Source organism: Kogia breviceps, chromosome 17 (genome assembly GCF_026419965.1).
Source record: "Kogia breviceps isolate mKogBre1 chromosome 17, mKogBre1 haplotype 1, whole genome shotgun sequence".
NCBI classification, from domain to species: domain Eukaryota; kingdom Metazoa; phylum Chordata; class Mammalia; order Artiodactyla; family Physeteridae; genus Kogia; species Kogia breviceps.
In genome coordinates, this window is record NC_081326.1 from 19,902,854 (window position 1) to 19,917,968 (window position 15,115).

Here is a 15,115-nt window from a genome sequence, read left to right on the forward strand (position 1 = left end):
GAATAAAATAGTTGTACATTCAGTTATACATTACCCTTTAAAAATAATTTCAAAGATCAACATTTAAAATTTAAGCCTTTACTTTTAAAGTTCTGATATAGAGTCAAAAATCATAAAGGTCACATGTCCAACTTATTAACTTTTCAGTTTTTTTTAAACTCAAGGTGCATTTCCAGTGACCACGAGCTTTATTACTGAGTAAATGCTGTTTCAGTTTTGTGTACTGATATACTCATGTTTTGTGAAAGAAATATTTACATTTTTATATTTATGTACTTATGGAGGAAGATTTCTCAGCTAGGGGGAAACATTTCAAAGGAAATTGGAGTTGATAAAGGTAATTGATCTATCATTCACATGCACACATGCATGTTTTGTCTTATTCTCTTTCAAGATAACATTTTGATATTTGCATTCTATTTTGTAATCTTATTCACAATTGTTTAAATAGTATTTCCATGTTTAACTGGTTTTAGTATTCATAATTAGTCCTTTTATATGATGGATTTTCCATTCATTAGTTCTTTACTTTTTTTTACTATCTAATTGATTAAATGTATTAGTTTGTCAGGATTGCTGTCACAAAGTACCACAGACTGGGTGTCTTAAACAACAGTAATGTATTGTCTTACATTTCTGGAGGCTAGGAGTTTGAGATTAAGATATTGGCAGGGTTGGTTCCTTCTAAGAACTATTAAGGATGTGTTTTATGTCTCTATCTCACCTGGCAGTCTGGTGTTCCTGGGCTCCTGCTGTATTTCTCAAATCTCTGCCCTCATCTTCACATGATGTTCTTCCCGCCGTGTGTGTGTGTGTGTGTGTGTGTGTGTGTGTGTGTGTGTGTGTGTGTATCCAAACATCCCCTTTTTATAAAGACACTATTCATATTGGATTAGGAGCTTACACCGCCCAGGATGACCTCATCTTAACTAACTACATCAGTAATGATCCCATTTTCCTAAACATTCTGAGGCACTGTGGTTTAGGACTTCAACATATGAATTTTCAGGGTGACACAAATCATATTCACATAACAGTAAGTATATTTTTAATTAAAAAACTTGGTGTAGTAATGTGAGTAACATGTTTTCTAGTCCTTTCTTAGATGAGAATGTTTTTTAGTTTCTTTCATATACAAACAACAATTTTACTGGTTATAAAATTTTTGAATCATTCTTTGAACAAAACAACTTGGAGAATATACCCCATAATCATCTGGTTTTGAAGCCAGACTGATTGTGTTTTCTTTGGGGACATTTCTTCTTGCCCATCTATCTGAAGGCATTTTTTTTTTTCTTTATCATAGATATAATTTGTAAATAATTTACCTGCCACATAGTAAACCAATTTAATTTGCAAAATCTGATAGCATTATTTATGATGTGGGTTTTGCCATTGAAACAGATGGTCATAATTCACAAGAGGTTAACTCTATGAAAGATTATATCTCATTTAATTCTCTTTCTTGTAAAAGATCCTCTATGCTCAAGGCTTTCCTCCATAAAGTCATCAGGGACCCAGGATTGGTCTACCTTGATGCTAGTCACCCTCAATACCTAGCTTTCGTCTTCTGGTTTGAAATGCTTATCCCTGTTGCTGCCATTTTGTCCTCATTCCAGCTACAGAAGGAAGAAATATAAAGACATGGTTATTTGTGTTAAAGGTTCTGACTAGAAATTGTACATGTAACTTTTGCTCCTATACTATGGAACAGAATTAGACACATGACCACACTCAGCTGCAGTAATCTGGAGAAATGTAGTCTTTCCATGGGGAGCCAAGTGCTCAACTAAAAATTCTATTAATATAGAAGAAAAACTATATTAGGGAACCTATAGTAAATACTGCTATAGTCTACACTTTTCTTCTCTTAAATATCCATTTGTTACCTCCTTCTCATGCATCTGAATGTACTTGCCTTTTTTTCAGGGAATCAACCTCAATGCTCCATCCAGTTACTGTATCCTACTCAAAGTCTAGGAAAATGTACAGTCCTACTGGTTAGGTCTGAATTTGGCTTATCATGGCCCAGCATCCTCTAAACTAAAAGGCAAATTATCTGTCTTTCTCTTGTCACCCCCTCCATAGCCAACATGCATATCCAATATGTATATATAATAAGAACATATCAACAACAAATCTTACAAGAGCTGTAGCAAAAAGATGCCAGCTACTCCTGGCCACCCAGGGAGGCTGCCCCATTGCAAGTGTGGTTTCTTCAGGGGGTAGGCAGTGGGTCAGTGACAAAAGGTGATGGTTTCCATGATAAGGAAGGAGACGTACATGTTGGTCTTGCTGTCTACCCCACAGCCAGAGCTTCAAGGTGTCATCAAAGGTGATATTTTCAGACACCTGATCAGGCTCTACCTGCCCCAAGCAGATTCTGGTTGACTCCATCATCTCCCCTTCTGCATAGGAGTGAGTGGAATCATTCTCAGTGTGAGGGTTTCTGGAGAGAAGCTCCTCAATCACATTTTGATAATCTTCCAGCCTGATGCATCATTCCCTGTCTGAGTCATACACACAGAACAAAACTCTTAGCTTCTTTTCAGTGCACCTGCACCTGCTCCTCTTCCATGGGTTGGAAGTAAGACATGGTAATCAGGAAGCTCTCAAATTAATCTCCTGGGCCAGGCCACTGAGCCCCTTGCACATGTTCATATTGTCAAAGAAGTCAGATGGCTATTTGGATCATATTTAGTTGAGTTCCAGACCTGGTACTTTGTTGAAGTTCTTCTTAGGAATGGTGGGCTGATCTCCACTCAGCTTCTTAAACGTCCACTGGAGCTACTGGATCTAGTCTGCTGAGAAGCCTGTCTTGTCCAAAAGTTCCCACACATCCTCAGATTTGAGGAGAGAAGTGCCCATGGTGCTCCTGGCATGGACTGTGGGAAATGGCTTTCTCACAGGGCTGGGACTGGCATTGGCTCTGCAGCATCTGGTTAGGCCTTGGGTCCAACATGGGTGAGGATGCCAGGGATGGGTCTGAGCCACAGGTCAAGCAGCTTGGGTAAAGAAAAAAAAAATCATCTAAATAGGAAAGAAAGAAGTAAAACTGTCACTATTTGCAGATAACATAATATTATGTATCAAAAACCCTGAAGAGTCCACCAAAAATCTGTTAGAACTCATAAACAAATCGAGTAAAGTTGTAGGATACAAAATCAACATTAAAAAGCTGTTGTGTTTCTACACAATAACAACAACAAGACAATCAGAAAGAGAAATTAATAAAACAATCTCATTTACAACTCTACCAAAAAAAAAAAAAAAAAAGAAACTAGGTATATATTTATTGGAGGAAATGATAGACCTGCACAATGAAAATTATAAGACATTGAGACATTGATGAAAGAAACTAGAGAATTATTATTGTTAAAATGACCATACTACTCAATGCACAAAAGACTCCAAAAGCCAAAGCAATCTTGAGAAAGAACAAAGCTAGAGGCATCACACTTCCTGATTTCAAACTATACTACAAAGCTATAGTAATCAAAACAGTATGGTATTAGCATAAAAACAGACACATAGATTAATGGAAAACAAGAGGAGCATAGAAATAAATCCACTCATATATGGTTAAATAATATATAGCAATGGAGCCAAGAACATGCAATTGTGAAAAAAAAGTCTCTTCAATAAAAGGTGTTGGGAAAACTGGAAAGCCACACACAAAAGAATAAAACATAACCCCTATTTTACATTATATATACAAATTACCTGAAAATGGATTAAAGACTTGCACATAAGACCTGAAACCATAAACCTTCTAGAAGAAAACATCAGTGGTAAGCTCCTTGACATGAGTCTTGGAATGATTTTTTTTTTTTTGACATTGACACCAAAAGCAAAGGAAACAAAAGGAAAAATAAACAAGTGAATAAGCAAGTGGGACTATATCAAATGAGAAAGCTTCTGCACAGCAAAGGAAACCATCAAAAAGAAAAGCAACCTACCAAATGTGAGAAAATATTTACAAATCATCTATCTGATAAGAGATTAATATTCAAAATACATAAAGAACTCATACAACTTAATATCAAAAGAAAAACAAAACACCAAAAGACAATCTGATTTAAAAATGGGCAGAGGATCTGAATAAACATTTTTCCAAATAAGACATACAGATATATGGCTAATAGGTACATGAAAATGTGCTCAGTATCACTACTTATCAGGGAAATACAAATCAAAACCACATTGAGATACACCTCACACCTGTTAGGATGACTATTATCAAAAAGACAAGAAATAACAAGTGTTGGCAAGAATGTGGAGAAAAGGAAACCATTATGAACTGCTGGAGAAAATGTAAATTGGTTCAGTCACTATGGAAAACAATATGTAGGTTCTTAAAAATTTAAAAATAAAAGTGTCTTATAATCCAACAATTCCACTTCTGGTACTTATCTGAAGGAAACAAAAACGTTAATTCAAAAAGATGCATGCACCTCAGTATTCATAGCAGGGTTATTCACAATGGCCAAGACATGGAAGCAGCCTAGGTGTCTATCAATGGATGAATAAAGAAACTGTGGCATATTTATATATGTGTATGTGTGTATATATATGTGCGTGTATAATTCAGTAATAAAAAAGAGAAAGAAATCTTGCCATTTGTGACAATGTGGATCGACCTTGAGGGCATTATGCTAAGTAAATTTAGTCAGAGAAAGACAAATACCGTATGACCTCACTTCCAAATGAAATCTGAAACAAACATACCAAAATAAAAAATAAAACTGAACTCACAGATATAGAGAACATATTGGTGGTCACCAGAGGTAGAGGGTGGAGAGTAAGCAAAATGGTTGAAGGTGGTCAAAATGTACAAACTTCCAGTTATAAAATCAATAAGTCCTGTGGATATAATGTACAGCATAGTGATGACAGCTAATAATACTGTACTGTATATTTGAAAGTTCCTAGGAGAGTTGTTCTCATCACAAGAAAAAATTCTCTAACTATGTACAGTGATGGATTTCAACTAGACTTATTGGGACAATCATTTCACAATATGTGCGAATATCAAATTTTTACTCGTACACTTGAAACTAATAAAATACTATACATGAATTATATCTCAATACAAAATTTGGGGGATCGTGTAATGGGGCAACAAACAAACCCCAAATTTCAGTAGCTTATCACAACACAAATTTATTTCTCTGTCATGGAAAGTCCAATGGAGATGTTCCTTGCCTAAAGCTTTCCTTCAAGCAGAGATGGAGACTTGGAGATTTGGGCTTATTTAATTTTGGGGGGCTGCCATCTTCAACAGATGGTCCTTGAGGTCTCTATAGATCAAAAACAAACAAGCAAAGAACAAACCAAATGCCAAAAACAAACCAATAAAAACTTTCCCATGCAGAATACTGAAGAATGGGAACACATAACAGTCTCTTTTTCAGATTATGTTAAGTCATTATTTCTGCTAAGTATTTCAGAGATCAAAGCCATAAATTATTTGAAAGCAGAGATATATGATAGCTATTCAATATAGGTAAGTTCACCATTTTCCCTTGAAATACTAACAGGAAAGATGCGACACTAAACCAATGTCAATGATGCCCCATTTGTCAGGTTAGCTACATTCAGTTGACAGTTGTCAGCTGATAAACTAAATCAGGATCCCAAATTTTTTGACACAACACAGATTTTATGAAGGTAAAAATTAAAGAAGCAGCTTATAACCACAAATATTGATCAGAAATTTACTTGATAATTTCTGTAATAATACATTTCACATAAATATAAGAAATAGAAGCAGGTTACAAATGAAGCAGAAAAATAGTCCTATATTGAAACTTTGGAATAATTCATGCTTAAAAGGAAAATCTAAGAAACACTATTTTGGAATTAGAATTTAAAAAATTTTTATTTATATATACTGTTCTCCCTAAGAAATGAGACGTCCATACCTTTGTGTTAATAAATCATTTTGCGTCCACTCTCCTTTTAATATTTTAATATTTTGTGGCAGCATGGTTAGGCCCCATCTCCTGAGAGCAAAAAAATAGTGTAGAATCTTAGAGCACTGATTCTCCAACTAGACCATCTCTTTCATATCTAGGCTCTACAATGTCTTATCTTTGCAAATTTAGACATATTATTTAGTCTCTGCTTGGATTGGGATAGAGTAACTAAACAGTCCCAAACAATCCATTAACAATTATTCTCAGACCAGATAATTGGTACTGAACGACTCTTAGATGGACGAACTAGGCATGCGATATGTTTCTTTTCTGTCTGTGCATGAAAGGACTGATAATCTTTAACAGCTTCAAGCAAACCCACAGCCATCAGAGTCCAGAGGCTGACTTCAGGGGACATGGATTTGGGAAGTCCCAGGAGGGAATTTCTGGGGATTTTCTAGTGGAGAAGGAGGGAGGTCTCAGACTCTAGATCTTCTCTCTTGCCCTCTTCCTTCTTGGGCTCAACAGAAGCACTGGAGATCTTCTGCCAACTTCCTGAGCTCTGCCTAAAGATGGCCACCCAGCACTGGTTGGGGACAAGGGCTAAACAGTGGTCACCAGCCACATCTAGGAGCCAGAGCCCAAAAGCCTTGCAAGCTCTGGCCACGGGGGCCACGTCTTACCCTCCGAGTTCGCAGGGGGGGGGGGCACTGTTTCCTCTAATCTGTCAGTGCAGTACCTGAGCTCCTGGAGGTGGAAAGGTGAGTCCTCCACACATTCCTGGCTGGGGCCCTCCAGCCTGCTTTTTCTATGCTGCTCCACCACTCCCTGCACCTTTTCTTAATCTGGTGAATCCCCCTTCCTCGAATTAAAGTCTCTTCTTGCCCCTTTGGGGCTGCATGAAAAAAAAAAAAAACTAAAAAGAGAATTACTCAAATGATTACCTACACTTTATTATTATTTTTTTTGTGTGTGTGGTCTCTCACTGTTGTGGGCCTCTCCCATTGTGGAGCACAGGCTCCAGACGCTGCTCTGCGGCATGTGGGATCTTCCCAGACCAGGGCACGAACCCGTGTCCCCTGCATCGGCAGGCGGATTCTCAACCACTGTGCCACCAGGGAAGCCCTTATCTACACGTTAAAAAACTACACGTGTTTCCCTTAGGATTGTAGACATTTACATAAGAGGGGTAAATGTACTTTTTTAAACTCAAGCAATATTCAACTATCTGTTCAACTCCTTATCTTTGTGTTTCAGGTGACATATTTCTTCTAAGACCATCTGTTGACAAAAATTATTTTAATTAATTTAGTCATTTGTTAACTTTAGAATGCCATTTATTTGCAAGTAATCTTGATATATTCTTTATGTCATATACATTTTTTAAAAGTTTAAGACCATAATGTGATACTGAGATAAAATCATGCATGTAAGTTGCAGCGTTTTTTTGTACATTTTCTCTTAGAGAAAAAGCATATGTTGACAGAAAACTTCATTCCTTTACTTATGAATATGTATTGATCTTTTGTGTTTTATATATAATAGGTAACATTTATTGAGGGCTTGCTATTTGTTATAAATGTTTTCAGCACTTTAATGGGCTACTTCATTTTATTTTATGGCAATTTTATCTGGTAAAATATTATTCCCTTTCCTTGGGAAGTGAGGCCCAAGGTCATATAGTTATAAAACAGACCACACCCCTTAGATGTTTCAGCCATGAATTATCTACGCTTACTGTAAGTCAGGAAAAACTAGGTAACTATTTCCTGCTTCATAGTACAGAAGAAAGTGGCAGAGATTTAGAGTGTGGCATTGTAGTGTCTTACAGTTTAATATTCTAACACAACTCTAAGTTTCTCCAAAAAGTTGTCCAACTGCATAAAATTCCCACTTTAACTTTCCTCAGGGAAGCTAATATGAGTGCTCTGTCTACATGGCTGTTTGTGTATGGCCCTGAGCTTTCTTTTACATCAGATATTTAGGAACAGCTGAAAAAATCAGGAGACAACTGGGATCCTTTGATAGGTGCTGATGATGAGAGAACCACTGCTAGAAGAGGCCATTACTCTTCACAGCAGCCCTCCTGGGAACTGCAGAAGACCTCTAGGAGTGAATATCAACAAGACTTAAGGCCAGAAATAAATGCCACGTATGTAAGTGGGATGTACTATGGTTCTGATAATGTAAGGAGCAGACTTTATTTCTTCAGTCCCTTCTGTTTCCAAACTGTAGGAATGGATCTGATAGTAGATGCTGAGAACTTAGCTTTAATAAATGTAGTCTTTTTTATATTTTTTGCGGTACACGGACCTCTCACTGTTGTGGCCTTTCCCTTTGCGGGGCACAGGCTCCGCGCGCGCAGGATCAGCAGCCATGGCTCGCGGGCCCAGCCGCTCCGCGGCATGTGGGATCTTCCCTGACAAGGGCACGAACCCGTGTCCCCTGCATCAGCAGGCGGACTCTCATCAACCACTGCGCCACCAGGGAAGCCCCAAATGTAGTCTTTTAATGTGTTCTCATTTAAATACTTTTTCACTCCATGATGGTGTATGCTGGGAGAGGGAACATGCTGGATAAGTAGAAAAACGGGAGTGGCAAATCAGCAAACTAGAAAATCTGTTTTTGGTTTTTTTTTTAATTGTCTTACCCCAAAGTGAGGCCAGTCCTACTACTATATCTCCTCCTTCGAAATTAATATATGATATAGATCCTCACAATATTAAAGTACATCAAGTGCAACTTATGAAAAGATGATAGAATGTCTTCTTTAGACTATTCATGTCATTTTATTTATTTATTTCATATGACATTCTTCATGTTTCACCTTATTAGATACACTTTAATCCAGTAGGTAATGAAAAACATTACCTTCCATGGAAATTTGATCTGATATGTTGGGAAGAACACTGAATATTGATTGGGAGATTAGTCATAGTAATTTGAATCTTAAAGTAGTGTAAAATATTTTTACATTATATTCATTTATTCATAAACTATACATTTATTGAGCACTTACTTGTACCAGGCATTTTGGTAGATGATAACCAAAAGAAGAAATGTTTATGGCCTCAAAGAGCATGCAGTTTATTAGGAAAAGCATGTTTAAACAGTTTCAGAATAATAAAGTTAATATTAAAATAGAAATACTGTATGTACTAGACAGGTACCTAAATGAGAGAGCACTCAATTCTTCCCTAGAGAGGAAAGGCTCAGAAAAATAATGCAGGGGTGATGCAATACAACATATGATTTAAAATGCCAACTTTAAAAATTAGTTTATTTGTGTGGGTTTGTCCTTTAAAATATGAGAGATGTAAAGAAAATAGATCTATAAACCAAATAGGATTAAAAATATCCAGTTCTTCTTGTGAGAGTATCTAAATCATGGTACTGAATTTAATTAAATAAGAAAATATGTTCAATTTGAAGGGCTAATCTGTGCAACTTCATAAGTTTTAAAAAATTTTAGGCATGATAGAAAGCTGTTTCATAATGGAGGAAAGTGGGAAAAAACTTTTTTGATGTTATTCCATTGGCTTTTGATTTTCCATCAATTTTGTTAACATATTAGCATTTAGTCCTAGTTTTGCTCCTTTAATTTTTTTTCTTTTAGTTGTTTAAAAATATTTTTCTATTTGATTTATTTACAGAATTTTGAGTATGTTAAACTTAAATACTATTTTCTGTATTTATCCTGTTTTAATTTTTTAGAGATTCTTGACTATGTAAACTAACATCACAAACAATTTTTGCAAGTTCTTAACCATTATTTCTCGCCATAAAATTTCTGTTCTTTTTGTTTCTCTTTTCCTTCTAGGATTCCATTTACATGTATGTTTAACATTTTCACTGGTTCCCTTATTTAATTTTTTTATCCCATTTTCCATCTTTTTGCCTCTCTGTGCTTCAGTCAATAATTTTCTTAGTATTTTCCAGTGCATTATTTTCTAGTTAACTAATCTTTTCTCCAGCTGTGTCTAATATGTTTTGAAACCCATGTATGGAATTGAGTGTGAAGCTCCTTTCAGCTTCTAAAAATGTGTTGAAATCTCTTTGCCCACTGATAATATAGAATTTGTTCTCTTTATGTATGTTTTACTTAAATAAAATTTTATCAAAATTTAAGTTCTATGATGACTCTTTTCCTTATGAAAAGGTATCCATTCATCACTGAAATAAATAGTAGTATGTATCTAAGGCTTTAGTATTATAGTTTCATAGGTGGCTTGGGGGACTGTGTTCAATAATATAGACAGCATCTCTGCATTCATTTGCATTTCTAAACTTTCCATTGTCTTTATTTCAATAGTCAGAAGTTTTATTTAACATCAAAAGTTACACTGGAAATTGCTGAATAAATTTTAAAATGCTTTGTATTCTGTTTTATATTGTTAGCACCTAATAGGGAAAATATTCTTAATAAATTTTAATGTATCTGATAGTATAATGTTGGGAAGTACTACTTTATGTATGAAATTAGGAAGTCTAATAATGTATATAAACAATACTCAATAGGTTTTAAATGATAACTTGAATAGATATGTCCCGTTTACTTTTAGGATTTCTTTCTTTACATTTGGATATATATGTATTGCATATATGCATAGCCAATACATATATAATGGATAGATAAATAGATAAACAGATAGACAGATAGTTGGATATAGATATACAGAGAGATATAATGTTGATGGATAATGGGACCCCTGGAAAGCCTTTTTACTTTCTATTCTCTTAGTAAGGAGAATTTGCTATCATTGACTTATGCACTATTTTTCTGATTCAACCAAACTCTTTCCCACAATTTTATCCTATGAATTTATTTCAAATGGTCTCCAATTTGAAGAGTACATTTGAAATAACAGGGTAAAAAGAAAATAAAGTTTATTAATTAAAACAAAACATATAACTTTGCATTCCAATTCCCATTCTAATTCCATATAGTGATAGTAAAATAAAAAAACCTAATTAAGATTGAAATCTCATTCTCCCTCTCCATTTACCACATTTGGGTAAAAATTGTACAGATTAGTCTGTTGTATTTACTCTACATTGTTCCAGAACTCCAAGGAATTCTCTCTGGAAGATGATTCAGAACTGAACATGTTTCTAATTTTTAAAAAAATCTAAGAAGTTTTGTTTATTGTGCCTCACTAATTTTTAGGTGCTATAGAAAAATATGTCACTTCTCTTCCCACCACATAGAACTTACAATATAATTATGGAAATAAGACTAAGAATGACAACAAAGTCAGGTAACTAATTCCAAAAGAATTAGGTTCTAATCATTTTCATTGTGTTTTAATTGTACTTTGATATTGGAAGAGAAAAGAGTAATACCAAGTTATATATTACAAATATTAAATAAGTCTGTGAAGAGGTTATGGAATTTAAACTGAGACCTTGCATTTCAAAAAACAGTGAAAATGATACTCTTCAGCAGGGCACGGTAGGGGATATTGTGCTTCTCAAAGCTTTACCTGTCATACAAACAAAGCATGTGAGACATGAATTGGCTGAGATCATTTTCAAAGTTGGAAAAGTCATGGATCTAGTGACCATAAAACCCAGCTCAGGAACTACGTTTTCAGAGAGTCCAGTCAGTTTGGAAACGACTCACATAACCAAAACTCAGGAAGAACTAGGTATCTCTTCAACACAGTGAAGGAGGATTGGAAGACAGAGCCAAAGGAAAAGAGTTATAAGTTTGCTTTATGGAAAATTTTTTCTAAATTTCATCACAAACTGTCCAATTTATCTTCTGGTATTTATGAGAGAGCTAAAAATAAATGAAGTAAATTTCTTGGTAAAATTTTTTATAAAAAAGACGGTGAAGAATTTTATAACCTCTGACTGTGTAGCAATGAAATAAACCATAAAAGTAAGACGGGAAGGGGACAGAAACTGGAAGATACAATAATTAGTCCAGTTTTCTCATATTTTATAATAAGTAACCATTTTATGATTGAGTATCATATCAAAGTGTTAAAAGTATTAATATAAGAATGACTCTATATTTAAAGATATTAAGTAGACTTATTAAATAATACAATATAGTTGAAATCATGTAGTAGGTATTACAAGCACTTACTCATATCTTTCTCACTTCTCCTTCTTGGTACCAGCAGGAGTACTATCTCCTTCTTAAGATTTAGTTTATGGCAAGAAGGATATCAACAGAAATGACTGCTGTCACTTCTGGGCTGGCACATTGAATTCCTGCTGTAGACTCCTCTATGTTCCCCTCCCCTGCAGAGTGGACCAGAAGCATTATGTTGAGAAGTAAGTGCCACAAGATTGAAGCAGCCTGAGATTCTGAGCTGCCACATGGAGAATAGCTGCTTTGGAGAGATGCCCAGACTGTAGGGTACTTTTTGCAAGACATAAACTTTGCTGTGATAAGTCCAGATGTAGAGAATGGACTTGAGGACACAGGGAGTGGGAATGGTAAGCTGGGATGAAGTGAGAGAGTGGCCTAGACATATACCCTACCAAATGTAAAATAGCTAGTGGGAAGCGGCCACACAGCACAGGGAGATCAGCTGGATGCTTTGTGATCACCCAGAGTGGTGGAATAGGGAGGGTGCGATGGAGGAGATATCAGGATATATGTATATATGTAGTTGATTCACTTTGTTATACAGCAGAAACTAACATACCATTGTAAGGCAATTATACTTTAATAAAGATGTTAAAAAATAATTTCCTTAGTTGGAAATTTTATGTACTTGTAACCATATGGCATGTTGTCTCTTGTGTCTAGCTTCTTAAACTTAGAATAATGTTTTCTGAAGTTAATCCAGGACATAGCCTGGCCAGGAATTCCTTCCTTTTTTATTACTGAGTAGTATTCTATTGTATGGATATACAACACTGTGTCTATTCACTTATCAGTTGATGGACATTTAGGTTGTTTCCACTTTTTGGCTATGGTGAATAATGCTGCTATGGACATTCATGTGCAAGTCTTTGTGTGGACATGAGTTTTCATATAACTTGGTTATAGACCTACAAGTGTTGGGTTCTATGGTACTTTAATGTTTAACTTTTTGAGAAACTTCTAAATTGTTTTCCAATTTAACTGGACCATCTCACGTTCTCCCAGAAATGTATGATATTTTCCACATTGTACACATTGTCACCACTGTTTGTTGTTGTTAGTCTTATTTTGGATAGCTGATCTAGTGGATATGAAATTGTATCTTGTAGCTTGAATTTATATTTCTCTAATGATGAACTTGTTATGTACTTATTAGCTCTGATGTGCATTTTTTTTAAGGCCACCAAGGGATTAGCTTAATCCTGATACTATGTACCAGAGATAGCATCAGATAGCACAGGTTAAGGGTTCAGTACTACAAGATTTCCGCCTCCCACCCACCCCCACACACTTTGGAGGCCAAACACAAGTCCAGGCTGCTAGCTGTGCTTCTGACCAAACAGCTATAAGTAGGAGGGTCGCACAACCACCTGCTTGGGTTCTATTAATCTGCTAGAGTGGCCCACAGAATTTAGAGAAACATTTTATATCCTTTTATTTTATAAAAGGATATAACTTAGGAACCGGTAGATGAAAGAGATGCATAAGGTAAGGTATTGTGAAAGGATACCGTGCTTCTATGCTTTCTGGGTGCACCACTTTCCCCATATCTCCGTGCAGTCACTGGAAGCTCTCAAAACCCCATCCTTTTTGGGTTTTTTGATGACTTCATTACCTATGTATGGTTGATTAAATCATCGGCCATTGGTGATTGAACTCAATTTTCAGATGTTTTCCCCTCCCTAGAGGTGAGGGTGTGGTGGGATGGGATTGCAAGTCCAACCCACTAATTACAAAGTGGGTTCCCCTGGCAACCAGACCCCATCCTCAAGTTACCTAGAGACTTTCCAAAAGTCACCTCATTAACATTAATAGAGCTAATAAATAAACAAGGGAACTAGTTGGGGGGAAAATTAAGATAATATAAAATATAAATAATTTTCTAAACCAAACAGGGAAAATTGATATCACACAAATACATGACATACATACTGATAATAGAAATAATCACAGATATACGGGATGTTACCTAAATCATGAGAGACTAATTTTCTCCATTCTATGTAAGCACATTTACAAACTTGAATGATATATACATATATATACATATTTTTTCTGGAAAATGTAAACTGCCACTACCAATCACAGAAAAGATAGATAATTTAAACAGATTAATACCACCTAAGAAGCAGGTTTGTCAAAGAGCTATGCTCAAAAAGTGAACTGTTTCCTAGAGCAGTTTGTTAAGAAACAGTTAATTCCAAAGCTATATAAAATCCTTTGAAGCACAGAAAAAACAAGAGAGCTTCCAACTTTTTCTTAATGAAATCGGCAAAATATTGACACCAAACAGTGATAAAAGATATAGTCCAAAAGATATAGTCCATCAGCTACATAGGCCTCTGCCCCTCCAAAAAAATGAAGATAAATAAAGAGAACTCCAAACTAATCTCACCCATGACACCAGCTTACAAAACATTAAATAAAACCTATGAAACATTACCCAGAGCATACTAATCAAGATTAAATGAGTCTTATTCCATGTATGCACCTACTCTACTATTTCCCTGAACCTGACTGCTCTAGGACCAACATATATAGCATTATAGCATTTGAATAACATTTGGTGACATTTGACATTTTTTTCACTGGTGGTCATAGTGCCTAATGCCTAGGTGGTAACTCCTAGGTGACTTGAATCATTGTTAGTCTTTAGTAAATGACTTCATGGTTAATGGCTTATTCTCCGATTTTTCTTTCAAGTCTCAGGAATGTTCAGTGCTATATTTTCCTTTGCATTCTATCCTACATTTCATCTCAGCTTTGTTTTGTGTTCGTGTGAAGGGGCAGAGGTTTCCCTGGACCAGAATTAATTGTTAGGTTTTTCAGTTCTACACTATTTACTTTGGTATGCAATTTGTTTAACTAATTAGATATATAGTGGTAGCTTGGCATTAAATGCAATGTATACATTGGTAGTTTTGCACTCAAGATAAACTCAAATGAAACACCAATGTAATATTTAAATGTAACATTTTTCCAATTTTAAGAATGAACAAACCAAAAACACTGATTCAGTTAGTGGTCAAATTGAGAAGAAAATATATTAAAACTAACACATCTAGAGTAGAGATCTAACAACTTTCATCTCTCT

The 15,115-nt window shown here is 35.4% G+C and overlaps 1 protein-coding gene and 1 pseudogene across 1 annotated transcript in view; one reads left to right on the plus strand and one right to left on the minus strand.

The window, feature by feature from the left end:
* LOC131743825 (uncharacterized) overlaps positions 1–15,115 on the plus strand; it is a 338,324-nt gene that overhangs the window by 291,197 nt on the left and 32,012 nt on the right. The window lies entirely within an intron of this gene.
* LOC131743881 (calcineurin B homologous protein 3-like) lies at positions 2,238–2,868 on the minus strand (annotated as a pseudogene).